Raw genomic sequence first — 20,599 nt, 5'->3', positions numbered from 1 at the left:
ACCTGCCAAATTCAATATTTTTTTAAAGTACCTATCTCATTATGTTGGTGAGAATGCAAATGTGATTGTGCATATCAAACCTTCATAGCTTCTGGTAGGTGTTGTTATTATGTGATATGACATAAACATTAGTCAGGAATGAATGGATTAATTACTTTCTTTTAGAGCGAGGACAGTAGGCATGGATTATTTTCATTGGCAAATTTTATTTGTCTTGTCTTGATTTTAAAAAATAATTGAATTGCTCTTGGTTGGAGATCATTACTTCCACTCCCTTCTCCCTTTTAATTTTAATAAGCCCTTCCTGATAGATAATCCAGCTAGCTCTTTCAAGGACCTCATGCCTTAAGTGAACCCTGCATGCCTATACAGAGTTTCTTTCAGGTAATGTCAGTATTTTTTCCTTTGTAAAGACAGCAGTATTGAGTTCTTAAGTATATTAATTTTCTAGGTTCTTCATTGTAGGGGACACTCAGAATTTGCAAGGAATAGAAGCTTGTGCAGGAAGAGGAATAGAAGCAAGGAATAGAAGCTTGCAAGGAATAGAAGCTTGCAAGGAATAGAAGCTTGTGCAGGAAGAGGAAGCCTAAGGCAAGAGTACCATGGCTCACCTCACCATTCCTGATGAGCGGATAGGTGCCCATGCCTGTTGTGCTCCTGCCTGGGAACACTATTCTTTCTTCCTAAGGTGGGGACCGGGTACAGATCTGACATCTGGAAGGCACTGAAAGAGAGTAGAGAAGTATGAGCTAAGCAGCTTTCGCAACTTCTACAAAGGAGCCCTACAAAGACCTCACAGGACACACCAGCTGCTCCCCTGGGAAGCAAAAGATTATCTGTTCATAGGAATCCTCTTTGTTGTATCTATTCTGCCCATCCAAGCCCCAAATGCCATCAAGCCATTTAGGTTTTCCAAAATTGCTTTTCCCCTCAGAATTGCCAGCCCTCATGCTAACACTATCTCGTGTTCCAAAATGATCTTTCCTCCACCTCATCAATGTCTTGTACCCTCTGTACTGGTCTGCGATGTCTTGTTTTGCTCTAATTAGAATTATTCATTTAAGAGTCTGATAGACTTGAAATCTTAGTGGAAATAAAGAGGTTGTGTCTTCCAAGAAGCAATTACCACCATGTGTGTGTTACGAGGGTTACTTTCTGTTACTAGAGTTACTTGTATGTGTTACTTATTAGTTTGGTATTGTATCAATTAAGCCAACCCCAGCTCATTTTAAAATGTATTATTTTTCATATAGGGGCTCACATTTTTGTCCACACAACCTGCATTGTAATTACACTTACCTCATAGTTAGATATGCCTGGAGTGACAGTTGTGAACCCCCATGCTCAGCTTTTATTGGTTTTGGCTGGGCTGGCCTCAAACCACTTTCTAATCACTTCCACTCAAGTAGCTAGTATTACAGGCATGACCCATCATGCCTGGCTGCCACTCTCACTTTTTTTTATTGTAATTAATAGAAGGGTTACATTATATTCTCCAGATAGAAAGTGCATTACTTCACATTGATACCCCTCATGTTTTTGTCCCTATTTCCCTTCCTCCACCCCTCCCCTTATCTTGTTTTCCCCCTTCCCTATCCTATTTCAAATAAATAAACATATATACCAGATAACAAGGTAAGATACTGTAACAATATGAGATAACCAAGGGACAACAAAAGAGATGAGAAATAACATAGTACATTAAAAACATCAATCACACATTATATGGCTCTTGTTTCCATATCCTTGAGGTCCTTTCATTTAGCCTCATCCTATATGGCCTTATGTATCTAGATTTTGCCCTGTTGTAAACCTCCAAAGTCTATACTAATTATTACAAATGAGGGAAACCATTGAGCCTATGTTCCTTTGGGTCTGTCTTACTTCACTTAATGTGATTTTTTCCAAGTCTTTCCATTTCCTTACAAATGGGGTGGTGTCGTTCTTTCTGATCTGCCACTGTAATTCTTAAAACAGATGATTTCTCTCTAATAAAGTATCTCAAGAAGTCTTTTGGGACCTGAATTTTTTATTATGGAGATCAGAAATGCAAAATAGTAGAAGCATGGACTGAGATGGTAACTGGGCAGCAGAGTGAACTCATGCAGAAGGAAGAGACTGATGGTCTAGAGAATGACATTCTGACTAACATTAGCTGGCAGCTGTGTTCAACTCACTGGCATATTATTTAGGAAGCTCAGTGTCTCACAGAAGTTAATGTGACTCTTGAGGAAACTATATGGATGGTTTTTGTGGTTCAGTTTTCTACTGGATCCCATCACCTCTACTAGTGGCTTAATAATGCCCATGGTACAGAAAAGAATCTTCTCAGAAAGAGACTAGTCAAATCTGACACATCTACCCTGTAATCCTCCTATATGGGATGAAATCCTCTATCATACAAAAATTATGTATCTTTGGCCTTATCTAGGGAAGCCAATAGGAATGATAATGATGGAAATTTATTATTAAAAAGTTCAAATTAAAATATTAAACAGTTTCAGCTCAATACCCATTTATACTGTGTTTCTTTGTCCTATTTGTAAAAATGAAATAGTATCAACCTAGCATTTCCAGGTATGTCAAATTATCTGATATAAATACTCCATTTCTAAGGTGCCCTATAATTGTTATTTGGGTTTGTTAAATAGAAGACCGTGGTTGGTTATTTGAAATTTGATAGGGAAGGGGGGAAAACCAAAACGGGTGGGGGTGTGGGGGGGGAGGGAAATGGGTACCAAGACATGTGAAAGGGTATCAATGTACGTGAATTAATGCACCTTCTATCTGGAAAATATCATGTAACCCTTTTACTAATTGCAATAAAAAAATGCAAAAAAAAAAAAAAAAGAAGACCGTGGTTGGGTCAAGAGTACCTATTGACATTTCTATATGGGTAGTGATTCCTACTTCTTGAAAAGCTTAATGTAAATGAAAAACATAAGAAAATGCAGAACTAGGGATATGCAAACCTATTTTCAGCCTTCTCATTCACTTCACTGTGAATCGTTTGTAAAACTGCTAATTTGGTTTCATAATCCAGCAACTACTGAGCAGTTCAAGTAATCGTTCAGATTAGGGATTAATAAAATAGATAAGAATCAACTGCTGCCTGATTTGTGAAAACACCTACTTTTCCAACAGGAAAGTTTTCAGAAAAACATTAAGACGTCAAGTGTTAAACCTAACTGCTTATTCTTTATATCCAATTTCCAACATAGGCAGGGGAAACAAAGAGAGAGGAAATTATAGTCCCTTGGTTTTATGCATTTTATGCATACAAACATAAAACATTTTAGCGAGATTCTCAGATTCTGAGAAAATCGAGAATTGTAATAAGTTGGGAGCGAGATAAAGAATAATGCAGGTTAGTTGTCCATGGCTCATTCCTGTAATCACAGCTACTCAGGAGGCAGAGATCTGAGGATCCTAGTTTGCAGTCAGCTGGGGCAAAAAAGGCTGTGAGACTCATCTCCAAATAATCAGATGAAAGAAAGAGAAAGAAAGAGAGAGAAATAGAGAGAGAAAGAAAGAGCCAGAATTAAGGAAGGAAGCAAGCAAGGAAGGAAGGAAGGAGGGAGAAAGGAAGGAAAGAAAGAAAACCAGAAGTAGGGATATGGCTCAGGTGGTAGAGTGCTACCCCTGAATGAATAAGCTAAGGGAGAGGTCCCAGGTGCTAAGTTCAAGCCCCAGTATAACCACAAAGAAATATATTATTTAGTAGTTACCCAGAAAGGATTTAAAACATCAAGATCTAATGCAGATCATAGTGATTAATAATTGATGAACTAAACACCCATTCAAGTGGACAATACAATAAATATTAATATTAAACATTATGTTCTTCATAAATTGTGCATGTAATTTTATCTACTTTTATTTTCAAAATGAACCAATGAGGCATATAAGCTACACTGCATTTTTTTTTGTGCCTTGGAAAAATGTAGCCTTCTTTAAGTCGATTTGGAAATAAAGATCTAACACCGAATCCAGAGTACTGGAACGGTCCAGCCCTGAAGAGAACAGAAACCCACTGGGTCCAGTTATGATGACATTAATTTTGCCAATAACCTCTTGTTTGTGCAGCCTGAAATCAAAACGAAGTTCTGCTCCAGGTTATGTCCTCACTGGGAGTTCTTATTAAACTATGAATATGTTACCTGGTGCTAATGAATTCCACATGCGTCACTCTGGCCTTGGTGCCTATGTCTTGCTTTCTTTCTGCTTCTGCAGCACCAGTCCCCCAGGCTGCCCCTCTAGTGAGAAGTCTCAGTGTACATTCTGGGTCCATTTTCAAGCACATTTGTGTAGAGAAAAGAATCAAATGAATAGCACATGTTAGAAATCACCATCAAGTTGCCAATATGAAGTAACTGTTTCCTAAAAGAGGATGGTAAAGGGAAGGGAACATTTCAAATCCCAGTGAGACAGCTTCACTGGCTACCATATCAAGATGAATACAGTTGACATGTATGAATGAGTATGAGAAAGGATGTGGGCACAGTAGTTGTGTTATCTTAATCTTCATAAGACTCGTGAAAGGCAAGAACTAATAATACTCTCGCTTTACAAATGGGGGAACGAAGGCAGAAACATGAGGTAACTTATGAAAACAAATAGCAGGAAATCTGTTTAGAAAGCTTCTGATTAGAAGAACTACTAGTGTAGCATGCTTTGAAATTTGGCGCCTTTGCATATCCATCTTTACTGTTGAAGAACTTGAAGGTTTTAGAATCTTCTAAACACTAAAGTACAGATTGAACGACCATTAATCTTTTTTTTTTTTTAGAATTTGTGAAAGGTGTCGTAGTTTTGTCTTCAAACTCAATTCAGAAATTATAATCTCTAATAAATTTTGATGAAGGTAGACATTCAGAAGTCCCTATATTGTCAGTCATTCTTCTGCTGCAGTTTTAAAAGTCAATGCAACAACTGGCTTATAATGAAACCATGGAATGATAAACTATAATTGATTAGGTACTTATTGTGAATTATAGCTTGTGCTAAATATTTTATAGTCATCTATTTCATTAAGTTCTCGACAATAGATATAATTATCCCCATTTAGCAGATGAGAAAAGAAAGGCCCCTAGATGAAGCAACGTATTCCAAATCCATGCCTTGTTGATATGGTACCTTCTTCACCCTCTCCCTAACTGGAAACCAAGTAGGCCTGATTTCAAAAACCATGATCATTATCTCTGGGGTTTTTTTTGGTCTTTTAACTTTACATAAATAAAGATCTTAAAGTAAGAACACTTGCAAACGGAATTTTTCATTGTCACAATAGTGCTTCAAAGAAGGCCTTCCGAAGTGGAATTCTATCCGATGACTTTAGCTAAAACCTGGTCCAGGTAAGTTACTGGTTCTCACTACAACAATGGCATAGATCTATAGATGGCCTTAAGGGTGTTTTATGCCCTTGTGATAACTGAAGTATTCAGAAGGCCCAAGGCAGAATTTTGTCACTTGCAGTCTTCTGTATTCTTCCAACCTCACTTTCATTCAGAGAGCAAGGGAGTACAGAGTCAACAGTAACTCTGCCTTGCCCTGTGGCTTTGCAGGTACCTGAGATCTGGAAGTAGTTTCATTTATTCACTTGGGGACGTTGGTGGTTAAATGTTGGCCAAGCAGACTAATTATGATGAAAGTGGGCTTCTAGGCCTCAACAAGTTTTCATTCACAGTGGGTGCCCTGAGGAGAAAGGAGGGGTTCTTGGTATGGCCTCATTGTTTGAGCCTGTATGCAGGTGCCCAGCTGTGAAACAATGAACCTCATTGATGGTGGTGCCTGGCCGAGCACATGCCAAAACCAACGCATACTTCTGTGGGCAGATACGCAATTCGGCAGTGAGGCACAGCCAGGTGGGGGTTCAGGATCAAAGATGGCCTCCTCCTCAGTGCTGACAAAATTCACCATGGCCACGCTGCAAGGCAGAATGCCTCCAGAATCTCCAAGACCGGCCTACGAGTTCCGACAGCCACTTCAGTTCTAAAGCTCCCATACTGCTGCAGATGCCTCTGTTTTTAAACATCTTCCATAAATGGATGACTCTAAGTCTTGAACTTAGAAAATCACATGTCCTTCAATTTAGGTCTCTGTGGGGATTTGCCTTTCTTACCAAGGAGGAAAGAAAAATTAGAAAGCATTCCTAGATTCACATAAAAATGTGTTTTGTTTTGTGACAGAAATATAAACAATTGGTGGTTATACCATAGGATGAATATACCATAGGATTAAAAAAATCTTGCTATGATTTCTCAATAAGGAATTATTAGGAGCCTGATTTCACATGGCTAGGTTTCAATATTAGACTTAAACTTGCAAACTGAAAGTTATAAGGAAAGGCTTCAGACCTAGAAATACATATAGACTAGGCATAAAAATATAATTTAGTTGTGCTTTGCCACAATTTCAAGAGAGATTATTCATTTATTTTAACATTAGTGAATCCCATAAAGCCCAGTCTGATACCATCTGTCAGTTCTCAGGCTTCATGTATTTCAACTTACAGAAAGATAATTTACCTTTAATCAGGAGCCAAAGCAAGGATAACCATTTCCACTTTCTCAGAAAGTTTACTGGCAATAGCTAATGCCAAGGCCATGATTCAAAAAGAAGACAGAGTAAACAAATTTGCTCCTACTTTTTCTCTTTACTGGATGCAGGGCAGAGCTTCTGATTTCTTTTCAGTGTTTCCTGATTGACTGGATTCTTAGAGAAGCTCTCATTAGATATTATTATTAATTATTAATATTGCTGTTGTTATTTTTCACAGCCAGCACACAGCCAAGCTTCATGGGTGAATTACTGGAATTCTTAAGGAATTCTTATTGTCCTCCTCAGTAAAATGAGACAGTCAAACTACTTTAAAAGTTTGTGGCTCATGCAGAATCAAGTTTCCTGATACAGGATTGATCAGAAGGGATAGATATGGGATATAGATATATCCCATATCTATATCCCATATCTGTCTGTCTGTCTGTCTGTCTGTCTGTCTGTCTATCCATCCATCCATCCATCCATCTATCTATCTTTCAACTGATCCTGGGACTTGAACTCAAGGCCTGGGCACTGTTCTTGAACATTTTTGCTCAAGAATAGCATTCTGTCCCTTGAGCCACAGCTCTAGTTTTTTGGTGGTTAATTGGAGGTAAAGAGTCTCATGGGCTTTCTTTCCTGCCTTGGCCAGCTTTCAGCCTCCTGAATAGCTAAGATTTCAGGGATGAGCCACCAGTGCCTGGCAGCCCCACTCATTTCTATATAGCTTCTCTCATTTTTTCCATAACTGAATGTATGAACTGTCATATCAATGTGCCCTTATTTAGTGCCCTCCAAGAACCTACAATATGAAATTCTAATGTGAAGGAAGAAAGATTGTAGTTTCTTAAAAATTTCATACTCCAGGCTGGGAGTTGGGCCTAGTGGTAGAGTGCTTGCTCGCTTATCATGCATGAAGACTTGAGTCTATTTTCTCTGTACCCCATACACAGAAAAAGCCAAAAATGGTGCTGTGGCTCAAGTAACTGGCAAAAAAATGCATACTCCATCTGTTTCACATTGTATTCTTGTCCTTTTCCTGCAGGACACTATTCTCAGGCATTGTTTTCACCTTATGGTATTCAACAGGGAGAGCCCAGAGAGAATAGAGGAGGCAGTCTGTCTACTCCTTTGATTCCCAAGGTCACCTTTGCTCTCAAGACTCTTGAGGTAACAGACTTATCATGGGGAGGTTTGTAAACTAGCTCCAGGACTTGGTCACCAGCATGGATGTGTGGGTAGTTGCCATGCTGAGAATCAATGCAAACCAGACATCACATTGACCATGAAAAGGAACGCCCTCTGGGAACATGTGCCCTGTTCTGTTTATACTGGCTTCCAGGGAAGCCTTCTGACCTGACATTGAGCTAACTAGGTATTGTGGGAAATTTATCTGATCACTGGCTTCCTGCAGTTGGTGTTTCATTATGCCCAAAGATGAGCCTGAGAATCAGTGTGCTGATCTGATCTCTGGGGAAGGCTCCTGTCAGCAGGAACACGAACTTCCCCTTGTTTGCGTAAGAGAAGAGGAAAGTGAGGATGAATTTAACCCATTCTCAGGGAGTGTTGCCTGACCAGACCAAAAGTTAGGCTCACTGTGTTTTGCTTAGCTTCTATTAGAGAAGCTTACCCTACACTGGATAGCCACAAGACATAGGTCTTTGCTCTGGCTAGGGTCACAAAGAATGAAATTTGAATGAGCACAGACAGATTTAGACTTCTGTTTATTTAGATTTCTGCCTTAGGCCTTTGGCCTCAACCTATACCCTCCTCTATACTCTTCCTTCCCTCCCACACACTTTCTTCTCCATCCTGACCAACTCCTTACCAGGTCTTTGAAGCTAATACTATGAAACCAGTAATCAGCTCACTATCACTTGCTGGCCCTTCCTATGATCTGGTGAAACCGCATGCGTTTACAAGAGTTTTACTTGGCAGAAGTGAAGAAGAAGCCAGTTCTAGGTGGGAGGGGCTTTCCTAACTTACCTCGGTCTTCTCTGCTCCACCCTTCTTCCTTGCCCTCTTCATTCTTCTGTGATTGGTGTCATGCAGCTTCAGATACTCAGAGGTACCCTTACTGCTCTTTCCTTGGGCCAGGTCTCTTCTTGCTCTTAGCAGAAGGGAAGTCAGCAAACTTGCACACAGTGAAGTATAAGTAACTAATCATCACTGTTCTCTATTTCCTACCCTCTCTTTATTAATGGAGATATTCGATTTCAAAATGGAGGAAGGGAATTCTGTAATAGGTAAGAAAGACAAGCAGCGTCAGAAAGAATGACATCGCCCCATTTGTTAGGAAATGGAAAGACTTAGAAAAAATCATATTAAGTGAAGTAAGCCAGACTCAAAGGAACTTAGGCTCAATGGTTTCCCTCATTCATCATAATCAGTAGAAACCTTGGGCTCTACTAGCAGAGATCTGCAATAGAGCAAAATCTTGATACATAAGGCCATATAATGTGAAGCTAATTGAAAGGACCTCCAGGATATTGAAACAAAAGCCATATAATGAATGATTGTTGTCCTTAATGTACTATGTTGTCTCTCATCTCCTTTGCTGTCCCTTGGTTATCTCATATTGTTATAGTATCTCACTTTGTTATGTGATATATTGAATTTATGTCTATTTGGATATTTGAAATTTGATAGGGAAGGGGGGAAAACCAAGATGAGTGGGGGGTGTGGAGGGGGAGGGAAATGGGTACCAAGACATGTGAAAGGGTATCAATGTATGTGAATTAATGCACCTTCTATCTGGCAAATATCATGCAACCCTTTTACTAATTACAATAAAAAAAAGAAAAAAAAAGAAAGACAAGCATCATATTATAGAAAGACATAGATTACATAGCCAAAGAGACTGAGGTTTAGCCTTGCAGATTTTAGCAATTTATCCAATTGCTTTGAGTTTTAGTATCTCTACAGAAAAGAGGTAATATCTGTTTTAGAGGTGACATATGTAAAGCATCTACAGTATGACCAATATTATAGGCTGCACTACCCACACCTAAGACCAGTTCTAGAGGAGAAGACTCAAAAAGCCAAGGTTCATAGGTCTTGGGCAACCTCACAGAGCCATACAACCACCTTATGACATTAGCAATATTTAAATCAAGGTCTGCTCAACTCAATTTTTATAGTTATATTCAAATCGTGGAGCTTCTACATTGGTCAATTAATTTTTTATATTTATTTCTTCACGTAATATTTATACTTACTCTATCTTCAGGAATGCATCAGAAATGGTGTGAAGTAATGAATATATGAATTAACTAGACAGAGCCATTCCACAATGTATACATATTTCCAAGCATCAGGTTGTAATAATAAACATTCAAATTTTTGTCAGTAGAACTCGTCATAATCAGTCAATATTTAGGGGCACGAGTTACCTAATATTTGTTCTAAACACTAGGTAGGTGTTTGGGGAGAGACAGTAAACATGATATACTAGAGAAGGACACTGATGAAACATATTTTCCAAGAGAGTACATTAAGAATGTAATCATAGATTTAAGAAAAACCATTATTTGAATACTGAGCCTAACTGCACACTTTGTTGAGGCCTGATTCCAGTTTTTGCCTCATACGAGCAGAAATAGTCCTTGCACCAAGTGGTCTGGGGGAGCTGGTGAGGTGGTACATGACACAGACCCAGTCATGTTATGGGGAGCCAGGACATTTACAAATCCTGGCTCTGTTTTTCCTCACTTGAGGACCCAGAGCATGAATACAGTAGCAGTGTTCTCACAGTGTGACTGGAATTAAAGGAGGGTATAATACAAGTCAATCCTCCCTCCCTCCTTCCTTCCTTCCTTCCTTTGGAAGGAAGCACTACCTTCTCACCTACTCTATGCCAGCATCATGCTGAATTCTGAAAACTCCATAATAAATTAGAGCTGTTTTTTTCTTCAGAAATATAGTTAAGAAATGAATATCAATAAGAAACAGACTGAAAACAAGTAAACAAATAAAATATACTGTGTGGAGTGCTGTAAGATTAACAGATGGCACCAGGCAGGGACTTAAACTAACCTTCCAGTGGAGGGCCAGACTTATTACTAGAAATTACATTGTGGTTATAATGATGGCTTCAGTGAGTTCTTTTTTTTAAAGACTTTTTATAATGTAATTTTTTAATATGCAAAATTAGAGTGGATCATATCCTGAGATATAAACAGAAGCAATTATGACTAGTTGTACTCTGTTGAAATCTTTTTCTGTTTCCATAACTTCTTGTGGTTGGGTTATTTGGTCAGGCAATTAGATGTCCTATCTATATAGTGCCTATTTATAAATAGTGCCTATTTATAAGTGACAAACTTAGTAACTATATGTGTGGATAGTCTTACCATTGCAGGTGAATCTTCAGCTGCTTTTTTGAAGCTGAAACAAGCTGCCATCTGCACTCTAGAACCTCGGGCCTCTGTGGTCTCAGCACACAATATCCATCTCTGTCAGAAGTAATGTACCCACTACCTGATGAATGTAACTGCAACCCCTCTGTACATCATCTCAACAATAAAATAAAAAAATTAAAATCCACTTCTGGACTTGGTTCTATCTTTAGCCTCCTCAGATTTATATGTTAATATATAGAAAGTGCTTAGAAAAACATCAACACATACCAAAAACTTAAGATTTAAAAGTATGACACCAATCTGAAATTTTATCCACAATTCCTGCTCACGAACATCCAAAATTAGAAATAATGAACATATGAGTATTCAATGATCTAAAACTGTAGACAATGATTTATCCTCATCGCAACCTCATAGGAATTCTGGACATTCACAAGACGATTGAAAAAAAGAGTGAGTATGAAAATAAATGTAATTTTATTTTTACATGTAGTTTGAATTTTAGGCCTTTGATAACTTTTGAATTGTGTCATTAGACTCTTATAAAATACCTTAATTTTTGATAGTCTCACCAACACAGGAGACCATCCAAATCTCTATGAACTAAAAGCCCATTTTGTTAACTTTCCATTGAAACTATCATAGCATTTTATCCACAAAAGTATCTTCACTGACTGCCACTATTTGTCAGGAAAATGAGAAATTATAGAGATTCATAACTGAGAAAGTTATGGGACTCAGCACCAGACATATTAAGCGAAATGGGTAACTTCTACTACAGTGTTGAACAGATCTACAGTGAAGAAGATAGTTACTCCCCTGGTAGAGTTATAGATGTAAAGTAATGACAACTGGCCTGAGGAAAATTCCTTTGTCAGAAGGAGATGGCATTGAGCTGGATATTTGAGAAAGGTATAGTTTGCCATGCAGGGAAGAAGGGAAAGAACCTTCTCAACAGTATTAGAAAGTGATGAATAATCGTGGAGTGTGGAAGTTCCTTGTCTACCAAGAAGACTGAATTAATTGTCTATAGACATATACTATATGAGGAAACTGAATAGGCAGATGGTCAACCAGGCTATGTAAATATCACTGGAATTTTTTTTTTAGTAATCTGGCTACGTACTACAATTTGAACTGTGTACTTTAGGAAACAAGGAATAGTACTTGTTTGGGAAAGAAGAGGGAGCCATAATTTAAAGAGGTATAGGAATTATTACCGCCAAGCCCTACCTGTCCCTGTGTTAGTGACTGTTTTCCCTTTTTACTCCCTCCAGGGTGAATTTTGCTATATCAGCTATTTTCTAATTTAGAGCCTTTAAATTCTTTGTAGGTTCATGAAAGTGAAAATGGCTAATCTATGGACGGCTTCAATAAGCTCAGATAATTTACATATTGACAATGAGGTTACCATCAATCTCATCAAAGCAATGATTCCTTCCTTTAGTTTTGACTCTAGTGAGCACTTAAGCCCCCAGTGTTGGAAAAGTCTTCCTCTCAGTAAGTTTACACACCAAAGAAGTTGTGTTATGGCCTTTGGAGAAAGATAGCTTTAGGTCTGAGAACCAGCTGCCCTTACTATATCTCTTGGTTTATTTTATTTTATCTCTTTAAGTCTTATCTTTCTTAAGTAACTAATAGCATCAAATATCGATATCCTGTAGAATGTAGCCTAACTTTGAATAATAATAATGGTGCCAGAAATTTGAAAGTACTTTTAACCTGTCTATCAGCATCACTTTTTCTATTTGAGATTTTTAGAATGTATTTGGATGCCGGAAGTATTTAATGCCAATCCTTGGCACTCCAGTTTACCTCTCTAACCTCTGATACTGCTCTGTCGATCTCAGAGCTTCTGAGATCCAGTTGGCCTCCTCCTTTTACCAATGCCTTGCTGAGTGGATTTCCTGAGGCTGACTTCCTGTCTCCATCTTGCAGAGCCCAGAGGGAAACATTCTCAGTGCTATTTCTCACCCAGCTCATTAGTCAACTTCAGGACTTCAAAAGACACTCTCTGTTTAAGTTTGCTGCTTTCTATACCTGACACATATTCAAATGTGTTTAAGTATACTTCCTATGCTTCAGTAGTCTTTGAGAAGCCCTCATGTCGACACAGTGATTTTATGCTGTTTAAGTCTAGACTGCCTAAAAGAATTGATACAAAGACTAAGCACAGAGGTAGTATATATGAATGGCAATGAATGTTAGAATTATATAAAAGTCTGAAAACAATCTCAAAGTTAGTGGTGTGTCCCAAATGACCTTTTCATATGAAGTCCCTCTGAAAATGTCTTGAATCTTAACTTTCTTTAATTCAGTAGACTTGGGAATACAGAATCACTGACAACACATATCCACCACTGTTTCTTGTACAGTACTGGGCAAACATAAATGATTCTCTTTGGATAACTGCCCATGTACTTTTACTGTTCATATGCACTTTCCAAACGTTCAGAGCTGGAAAAACATTAAAAAGTCAGGAAATCTCTCCTGAACAAGCTTTCTTGGGCAGATTTTTGGCAGATGATGCTTCCTGTGACATAGGAAATGCTTTTAAGCCGAGCTTCATTTATAGTGCTTTGGCTTGCTTAGTGTCTAAGCTATGAATTTTGTTCAATTGCTGGTAACATATTAAAAAAGCAAACCCAGGCCACAACAACTTAAACAACAAAACAGTGATTCACATATTAGGGGTTTGTTCTATTGCCATAGAAAATGCATTTGGAGATGGGCATGCAGGATCCAATGGCAGATCCTCAGTGCTCTCAAAGACCTCAAGTCAGTGGAATTTTGTGCTCCTTCATCCATAGACTGCTTTAAATAAGGCTGCTGAAGTGCCAAAAAGCATGTCTATGTTAGAGGGGCCAGTCCCACTAAGCAAAAGGCCAGCCATTATTTTAAGGGAATCTCCAGGAGTCCTTCCCAGTGATTTCTACTCACAACCCACCAGCTATGGTGCCATCTTTGAGCTATAATAAAGGATGGATATATATTTCTCTATACATACATACGTACATACATACATTTCAGTGAGATTGATTTGTAAGGAGAGAATAGCTTTTGGGCAGGTAAGAATCAGTCCTTCACACATCTATCTTTAATCCTCAGGTAGCCTTGTATTTACTCCTAAAAAGTAATAAGGGAAAAATAGGGAAGTTAATTAACCTTCCACCTGTAAGAAGTTTTAAAACATATTCCTAATAGTGAATAATATAAAAAATGTACTCAGGGGCTGGGGAATGTGGCCTAGTGGTAGAGTGATTGCCTAGCTAGCATACATGAAGCAAGCCCTGGGTTCCATTCCTCAGTACCACATACCCAGAAAAAGCTGGAAGTAGTGTTATGACTCAATGGTAGAGTGCTAGTCCTGAGAAAGCCCAAGAACAGTACCCAGGCCCTGAGTCCAAGCCCCAGGATTGGCAAAAACTTAAAAATCAACAAAAATATACTCAGATTTATAGCAGCAGATTTTGAAAAACAAAGGCCTTTAGCTTGTTTCACTATCTACTAACACTGATTCTCAGCGTTTTGTTGTAGTCAGTTGTTTGCCTTATTTGGATGCTAAGATGCCACGAAAACTTTAGACCACAAGACCACTACCAAAACTGTTCCATTCAGATAATGTATTAAAACTGGTGAGAAGAAAACACATAGAACCTGTGCTGTGCTGAAAACTATTGTTGGTACACTGTGGTGCTTTCCTAGTGCTATTTAGTAGTGCACATGTTCTCTCAAGTGAAATGATGTGTATATTAAAGATCAAAACTTGACATTCTCCAGATTGAGCAAAAGTAGAGAGCCCTTTTCTATCTTTCTACTTACCCTTCCTCTCCTCCTTAGTCCTTGTATGGAAGTTCAAGGACTATAACAAAAGCTTAAGACCACTATTGCATCAGGTTTTCACCTTAGTTCTGTTACTAACTGGTCCTGTGATTTGGCATAAAAGGAGTCGAACCCAAGGAAGAAATGTCTCCTAGGCGTTTCAATATTCAAATGAGATAAATGGCCAAGAAATAGCCCTCTCTCCTCCCATCTCATTTAGTCCTCTTGCTTTGGTTTGTTTTGTCTAAAAAGTCCACACCTGCTTGTTCTGTCTGACTCAACAACCCACCCTTCACCAATATAAATTAGACCTGGATCCAGATCTGGTCTGCTGTTCACTTCTGGGCTCCCAAGTGCACTCAGCAATCCCTGGCATGTCATGAAGGGAAGGAAAAAGAATGATGTGGTGGCCTGAGCCACAGCAGGAAGGAGTGAGATTGGAGGGGATACAGGCGAGTCTTAAGTATAGCATGGCTCATGAGGCAAAATGCTAAGTTACTCCAACACTTAATTAGCTATTTTTATTAAGTGTCCAAGCCTCCTTCATTTAATGGGTGTTTTAGTCCTTTTATCTCAAGAAAGATGGCAGAAGTTTGTGTCTTTTGGCTTTGATCACATTATTTCTGGGTTTTGTTACTTAATAAGGCAGAAGTTTAAATTAACATCATTCTCCATTGCCTGTTTTGGGGTTAGCTGTACAGTATGGAGTGGGTTTTGGCAAATTTTCAATGGAGGAAAGAAAAGGAAACCTCTGTTTGGGAGCTGTAGGGGGGAAGGAGGGTAAAACCATTTACCTGAACCCCTGGGGCTACATCTGCTTCCCAGAAAAGATTTCAGAACCAAATCAAGTCACCTGACCCTGTTGGGGCTCCGGCTCAGGGGTAGAAAGAAGGACGATGATGCCAACTATAGCTTTTAATCCTCAAGCTGGCAAAGAAGCAGGTTGGAGGGCAAGTTCCCCATCGTTCCCATGTTCAGACTCCTCTTGCACTGTACAGCTGGGATCAAATATGTTAGAACAGACAAAAGCCACCTTCTGCAGGTCTCCATGAAAATGTGACGTATCTGGGGCATGACTTCAAGTTTATGCCAGGAAGATATGCATTTCTTCCTTTTTTAACCTCTTCATTTACTCACTGCAGGGCTGACTTGATGGTTTACAGAACACTGACTTGCTACACATTTGGATTGCTTCAGCCAAAGGTTTGTTGCTATATTAATTTGTGTAAGAGAAGACACACTGCTCTTAGTTCAACTGCTTGAATCCTGCTTGTTGAATCAGAGATGAGAGTCAAGTGTTATTAATTCAAGAATCAAAATATCTTTTGTCCATGTCAGATAAACATTACCATAGCAAGTACAGCCTAAACAGATCTGCTCAAATCATAGCAACGTATAGAAACCCCCAGATAATGGGTGACCAGTTTACCTCCTAGAGTCCCCAGTGTGGTGTGACATTCCATCCAACTGGGCTGGGGTACGTACACGCATATGGACTACACACTGATGAATGAAGCCTGGAGATCCCTGGATCTTTGGCAGAAGGAAGCCTTTTTTTCATTCTCTCTCTCTCTCTCTCTCTCTCTCTCTCTCTCTCTCTCTCTCTCTCTCTCTCTCTCTCTCTCTCTCTCTCTCTCTCCCCCTCCCTCCCTCCCTCTCCCTCCCTCCCTCCTTTCCTCCCTCCCTCTCCCTCCTTCCCTCCCTCCCTCTCCCTTCCTCCCTCTCCCTTCCTCCCTCTCCCTCTCTTAAATCAAATGTGAACAGTCAGTCAATGAACATCTGGCTTTAATACTGATAGAAACTGTAGGATTTTTGGCTCTTCTCTGGCTTTGCATATTTTCCATCCTCTGTATCAGTCCTGGTTGTCAGTGATTTGATGAAGTTAAACCAACTTCATTTGATTCTTCAGCTGCGTGTGTGCGTGTGTCCGTGTGCATGCACACACACACACACACACACACACACACACACACACACACACACACCAAAATCGGTTGCACCCCTTTTCTTCTGAACATGCAGAGCAAGTTTTTCAGTGAGGAGGTTTGGATTGAGAGTTGCATCATTTAAGGAGGAAAGAGAGGGAATGGGGCGGATAAACCTGCCACAACTGCCTCTCAGATCACTACCCTTTTGGTCAACAAAGAGTGCACACTTATACGGCATAGATGATGTCACACCAAACTAGTCTCAGGGTTTGCTGGTTTGATTGCATCCAGGAAAAAAAAAAATGTCAAGACAGGCTCACAAGTGAAATGAATTTGCCAGGGCCCTTTGATGTCAGCTTTCCCCAAAGGACCTTGTCAATCTCACAACCCTCTGCCGGCCCAGTTGATGCAGTCTGGCACAACTGGTAATCACAGGCACAGAAAATGACAGGACCCGAGTGAGGATGGAGATTGAATTCACACCTCATCACATCCCATAAAGGGCAATTTTTCAAGGTCAGCGTTTAGGTGAATTAAAGGAACAGGGCTTGGCAGAGGGCCCTCTGTTCAGCCCTCGGCAGGCTGACTATCCAGCTGCTGCTCTTTGTGTGCCCCAGCTCATGGGAGAGGGCGCACAGATATACACACACACAGCAGAGTCTCTAATGAGTGCATCTGAGTGCTCCTAAGCAGGCTGGCATGTTTGGGGCACTGCAGCTTGAATTTGTTAAAAGATGCCCCCTGATGTCTGAGAGAGGAAAATGGAAACTGTGATTGTAAATATATCAGTGACAAGAAAATAGCCGCAAGACAGACTAAATTATTTTCATCTGGGGGTAAGAGCGTGTGCTCTGTAATTTACCTAGGTGTCAACCTGGGACCTGATCACCAAGCATTCCCTCTGGGTTGCTGTGGTGGTTTCCTGGGGCCAGCAGCTGTCTGAGGGGCACGATGGACTGCCCAACTGCCTGCTGGGACAGAAACTGCCATGCAGGGTGGGAGGCAGCCTGCCTAATCTCCAGCCCTGTGTTCCTGGTCTCCATACATTTGCAAGGTGAAGCTCAGCTACAACTTCTGCCATTTACAAGAGGAGCTTGATTCATGTATTCCAGTTCATTCAGTGAAAGTATCATTGCTTAAATTTCTACCTTGTGGCTGCTATTGTCTGTCTTAACAGAGCAGGGAAGGCCAGACTCCATCATAGAAGGTTATATTGTAAACAGATTCAGCACTTGAAGTATTCCTCTTCTCTCCAGTTATAGAAGAGGAAACAGAGGGACAGAGAAATTGTCAAAAGGCTCTGGGAGAGGCATTTTCATCTTTCTCAGAAGATGGCTAGGAATTTGATGGGAAGAGCTAAAAGGGAATTTTATCCTATTTTGAGAAACAACATGAGGATTAGCATGGAAGTGGAAATTTATTATTCTGGAAGCTTCCACATGTTCTAAGTATTGAATGTTTATTCCTCCAATTTGCTGGAGAAGCAGGTAAAGAATTAGAGTAAAATTAGGGCTTTGTGTTGTTCATGTATAAACAACTCCCAAGTTCACTAACACAGAAAGCAATCCTATGTAAAAATTGGAGGAAGAGAAAGAAAGAATAAAAGCCCTGAAAGTGGGGCTGGGAGTTTGGCCTAGTGGTAGAGTGCTTGCCTACCATGCACGAAGACTGGGGTTCAATGCCTCAGTACCACATACATAGAAAAAGCCAGAAGTGGTGCTAAAGCTCAAGTGGTAGAGCCCTAGCCTTGAGAAAGTCCAAGGACAGTGCTCAGGCCCTGAGCTCAAGCCCAGGACTGGCAAAAAACAAAACAAAACAAAAAGCAAAACAAAACCTGTGAAAGTGAAGCAGTGAAATAATAAAAGGTGAAGTGATATATATATATATATATTATATATATACATAGCCTTTGTCCAAATGAAATCTTGCTTAAAAGAATGGCAGAAAAGAGTTGCTTGATGCATCCTATTCTGACTACCTCCCTCCTCAACTGTCCATCCCCCACTGCAAACATTTGCTTTCTGCATGTGCCTGTGACATGATTTTGTTTGGATATTTGTATTGTATCTAAATTTAAAAGAGAAGAGGCGTCTAATGTTTCTTAAACCTCTTAAGTCTGTAGTCAAGAAGTTTGGGCAATATGGACTTCAGATTTGTATATCTGCAAAATGCCCATGTTGAAGCCAGCATGCCAGTGTAATGGTTCAAGGAAGTGGGGCCTGTGGAGATCATGATGTGATGGTAGTCATCACACCTGAGCCCATTACTGTTCTTGCACACCTTTTTGTGTGTGAGGACTTGTGAGAGGCTGTCTTCTTAATCTGCAGAGGTTCTCCTGCAGAGGCTATCACCCTGACCTTGGGCTTTGAGGCTCCAAAGCTGAGAAATAAATGCCAGTTATTTTGACCACTCCATCTATGGCATTTTGTTATACCAATGTTTATTTTCTTTGATCTCATAGTTTATATTAAAAGACCCCTAGCCTTCATGAGGGCTTTTATTTTTAAAACCAGAGTCTCCAAAATTTTAAGAAAATTTCCACCCTCCAACACCACCATTCTACAGACTAGTATCTCATGGGTCTCCAGGTTTCTGTAGAATCCACTAGTTAACCATTGAGCATGTGATTTTTTTTTAAATAACTGAAAGTATAAAGTATAGAATTGAGATCCAGCCCAGCTTGGAAGCAGGAGAACTTAATCTCTCTCTCTCTGTCTCTCTCTCTGTCTCTCTGTCTCTGTCTCTCTCTGTCTCTCTGTCTGTCTCTCTGTCTCTGTCTCTCTCTGTCTCTCTGTCTGTCTCTCTCTGTGTCTCTGTCTCTCTCTGTGTCTCTGTCTCTGTGTCTCTGTCTGTCTTTCTCGCTCTCTGTGTCTCTGTCTCTGTCTCTCTCTCTCTCTCTCTCTCTCTGTGTCTCTGTCTGTCTTTCTCGCTCTCTGTGTCTCTGTCTCTGTCTCTGTCTCTGTCTCTGTCTCTGTCTCTCTCTCTCTTCCTCCCATTCCTAAAGCTTCAACTCAAAGCCTGGGCACTGTCGAGTTTTCTCAGACAAGTACTCTTCCACTTGAGCCACAGCACCCACTTCCAGCTTTTTTTGTGTATGTGGTATCAAGGAATCAAACTCAGAGCTTTGTGCATGATAGGCAAGCACTCTACCACTAGGCAAAACAATCCAATGATTCTTGGTTTCTTTCCTTATCTTCTCAGCAGTTCCATCTAAACATTAGGAATTTGTTCAGACTCATTTCTTCTTAAGGAAGTTCACGAAATAGCATACCTTTAATTATGGAAGTGATTCTCTCTTATATAAAATTATATCATTTTCCTAATTTTGGTTTGTATTTGTATACTATTCATTATAATGTTTGCTTGAAAGTCTTCAAGGGAAATAAACTAGCTGAGTATTTCTTAATGTCTATTTGATAGTAAAATATCTTGTCATTACCCCCCCATACCACTTTTAAAAAATCAATAAGCCAGAAAAGAGATGAAGTTTTATTTAGGTATTGAAATTCCCAATTAAATCCTTACCGGCAGACATCTCAGAATGTTTCAGATTTTCATTTGGCACAAAAGTAAGTCACCCTGGACATGTCAGAAAATAAATTGCCTTATGAGGGCTCAAAGGCAAAAAGCCATGCAGAAGGTATTTTGTGGAATTTGGACTTAAGCTTTTTCTATAGGAGTTGAGGTTTATGGGAAAAATTAATTCATCAAGTTTGGAGATTTTAATCACCAAAAAAGCATATACATCCTTTTTATAAAATTATAAAAAGCAGTTTTGTGGATGAGAAATGCCTTATCAAATGTTGGAAGTTACAAAAAAATCTTCTGCTTTCTGTGCCTATGTAGGGTAACATAATTTAATCTAGTTAGTGGCAGCAGACTCTGATAACCACAGCCAGCCATTATGGGCAGGGGTTTCAAACATATGGCCTGTGCATTGCGCCCCCA

General features: G+C 39.6%; 2 long non-coding RNA genes across 3 annotated transcripts; one reads left to right on the top strand and one right to left on the bottom strand.

Annotated features, from left to right (window-relative positions):
* Positions 1-582: 582 nt before the first annotated feature.
* On the bottom strand, positions 583-5,232 carry LOC150065414 (uncharacterized). The gene is made up of 3 exons (XR_016534770.1): positions 5,137-5,232; positions 4,161-4,281; positions 583-724 (listed from the first exon to the last, which is right to left on the bottom strand). It is a non-coding gene; the product is annotated as an uncharacterized LOC150065414 (long non-coding RNA).
* Positions 5,233-5,327: 95 nt separating this feature from the next.
* On the top strand, positions 5,328-11,041 carry LOC150065413 (uncharacterized). Of its 2 annotated transcripts, none has more exons than XR_016534769.1 (3): positions 5,328-5,354; positions 7,586-7,710; positions 10,887-11,041. It is a non-coding gene; the product is annotated as an uncharacterized LOC150065413 (long non-coding RNA). The 2 variants fall into 2 exon arrangements; XR_016534768.1 differs by lacking the exon at positions 5,328-5,354 and adding an exon at positions 5,368-5,564.
* Positions 11,042-20,599: the final 9,558 nt, after the last annotated feature.

Source organism: Megascapheus bottae, chromosome 3 (genome assembly GCF_031878675.1).
Source record: "Megascapheus bottae isolate mThoBot1 chromosome 3, mThoBot2.hap1, whole genome shotgun sequence".
Lineage (NCBI taxonomy): Eukaryota > Metazoa > Chordata > Mammalia > Rodentia > Geomyidae > Megascapheus > Megascapheus bottae.
The sequence above is the reverse complement of the archived record's forward strand: the minus strand, read 5'-3'. Positions and strand labels throughout refer to the sequence as shown.